This window comes from Trichinella spiralis, assembly GCF_000181795.1.
Source record: "Trichinella spiralis strain ISS 195 chromosome Unknown Scfld2, whole genome shotgun sequence".
In the NCBI taxonomy this organism is placed as follows: Eukaryota; Metazoa; Nematoda; class Enoplea; order Trichinellida; family Trichinellidae; genus Trichinella; species Trichinella spiralis.
In genome coordinates, this window is record NW_003526941.1 from 7,447,014 (window position 1) to 7,449,986 (window position 2,973).

Below are 2,973 nucleotides of genomic sequence, written 5' to 3' on the forward strand. Positions count from 1 at the left end.
TTTTACCAAATGTTTTCATTTAATCAAAAATTATATGGAATAATAAAAAAAATAGCTTCCACTGAAAATAAGTTTCGAAAAATAAAAATGCGTTTTCAGATTTATAGAAAAATAAAACAGTTGTCATGAAATTTTATGATGATAACTGCAAACAGAAATTTTATGATATACAATTTATCTCAGCACGAGAATTTAACAAGAGCGCAGGGTAGACATCGTGATGGTAAGCGGCTGCACCAGTGGGTTTGCCACTTGACAGCTTATTTTCTATTAAAACTTTGCTTTAACTAAACTTTGTTTACACAGTATGATGATTTATAATAAAACTGCAAACTTGGTTGAGCACTGCATCAGCGCGCCACATACAATGTAAGATAAACCTACCAGCAGAAATTAAGTAACTCAACGATTTGCAATGAATTCAAGAAACTTAAGCGGGTGACAATTCTGTATTGCATTTCATGAAAAGAATAAAACAAAAGAATCACGAGTAGCCTGGATTTGGATATATTGTTAGTCGACAGCAATTATGAGAAATTAGATTTATATGAGATGAAAACAGCTAAGTGCTGTTCATTCAATTCTAAATAGGGGGAGGGGCAGAATTTTCAGTTTAATACAATCTCTGTTCAGGTTAGTATTATTACGAGCTCAATGATGGGGATCATTAGACAGGAAAAGAGGTCGGGACAGCATAGCAGGAAGGAATGAGGGAGAAGTTGAGGGATGGAGGAGGTGGAAATTGTCATATGCGTTCTTCTACTCAATCTCCACGTATAATATTCAGGCGTTGTTTCATTTATCAATATTGCCAACATTGATGGGCATTGAGTTATTTTCTCAATGACAGAAAATAGGGGCATCTGTATAAGTCAGTGCTATTGGCGATACAATAACATAACAGAAACTTTAAGGAGTCATTTCAAAAATGAAGGGAACGGTACTTCCATTCTGGAAGTATCAAAGGTGGTAGTATAAAAGTGTCTTCTCTAGCTAACAGCAGCTTTCCTATGTCATGCTGAAACAATCTTGTGCACGATTTGAGCAGTGACAAGCATTTAGGGGTGCGATTGTGCGACAGCAGTATCCCGGTAACAGACATTTCCTTTAAACAATTGGGCAAGTATGTTACCTTAGGAATAAACATTACAGTGGACAGTAAAGATAATGCGGGAGGAGTTCAACTGCAATGTCAGAGTACTACTTTACAAATGGATTTGAAAAGAATATTGAAAATTATAGCAAAATATAACATTAGTACTATTATATATTGGCTTCTCCGTAATAAAGTCTCGAATATTAGTTGAATATCATTACTGAAGAACAACGCGCTAGTTTGCATTCAAAAAGACTAAAATTAAGCAACTACGAAAAGCTTAAAAAGCGCTCATGTTTAGTGCAGTGTGCCAAGAGAAAGAAAGAAAACATTGTATGAAAAATAGCAAATATATGAAAATTCATACCTGTCAGCAAACCTATCAGGGATGACGTATAAGGCAAACGTAGACTCATACATTTTGTAAAAGATGTTCGTGGTTTCTTCATATTTTTAGTCTAACAATCACAACGCATTTGTTGAACTGAACCATGAAAATGACCAAATAACGCAGTGCAGTAAGTAATTAGACCGCCTTCAGCAGCGAACGTTTATACTATAGTGCAGTTCTCTCAATAAACAGAAATTTATATAATTATAAAAATCACAAAATTTGAATAGCACAAAGTTCACGTAGCAGAATGCCAACGGCAGTGTTCACCATCACATTAGCATAAAGTTACTCTTCTGACCTAAAAATGCATGTATGCCTTGAAAACGTATAATAACAATGTAATGCGCCAACACCAAATGTTATAATAATTACTGAACAACAACAACATCCTGAATACGTTACAGATCAAAGCCACTATCTATCACAAATAATATTATGGCGTAAATTAAAGAATTATAAAATAGTGTCTTACGTAAATGGGGCTTCACTGGCTCGATAATAATTTGTCGCAATATTCAGCAAAATTCATTCATTAATTTAATGGAACTGATATTTGGAGAAAAAAAATTAAAAAAACATGCAAATGTACAATATCAGAAGAAAGAAAGTGTAAATCAAATTAATAAAAAGAAATAATAGGAGAAATAAAAAAATGAATAAAATGCATAAAGTAAAGTAAAGAAAAATAAAGTATGAACGAATGAAAAAATGAAAAATGAAAATAAAATTAAAAAATTTGCTTTGGAAATGGTACAAAATTAAACTATGTAAAAAAAAGAAAAAGAAAAATTACAACATGAACAAAAATTAAAAATTATTTCGACACATGAAAGCAGTTGCATACAAAAGTTTTGCTGCGTGAAAGACCCAGTACTGCATTAATTCAAAACTCAGCCATGCAGGCTGGTCGTTAACTTAATTACAACTATGGGATAACTTCGCCTTTTCGAAGTATCCCAATCCCAGACCTACAGAATTTGGGTCCCAGGAACTTTGTCTTCTCTTGTTCTGCTTCGTGTCGTCCTCGATCTGCTGCGTTTCGCCGCGTTTTCACATTTTCTTTGCTCCTTTCTTTAAACCTGTAATAATGATATTAAATCAAAACTCTTCACTTTATCACAAAATAGAGATTACAACAAATATAATAATTAAGTGCTATCTAATTAAAAAATAATTGTTTACATAATGAGTATACAAAATTTATAAAAAAATAAAAGCAGAAAAGTAGAATACTTGTCAGTAATTCTGAAACCGACTTCAGCAGCTACTTAACGCTATAATGAACTCAGAGAACGTTCAACGATGCTACCAATTGCCACGTAAATTAACAAACAAACGCACCCTTACTGATGATAAGGCAGCGTTATAGCGATAGTCATTTGCATAATGCAGCGTTTGAAACGGATTTTAGTGCGCTAGAATTTTGGCTGAAGAATAAAGTTCTAACTAGCCATAATATGGAGCGAAGAATGCCCTGCTAACT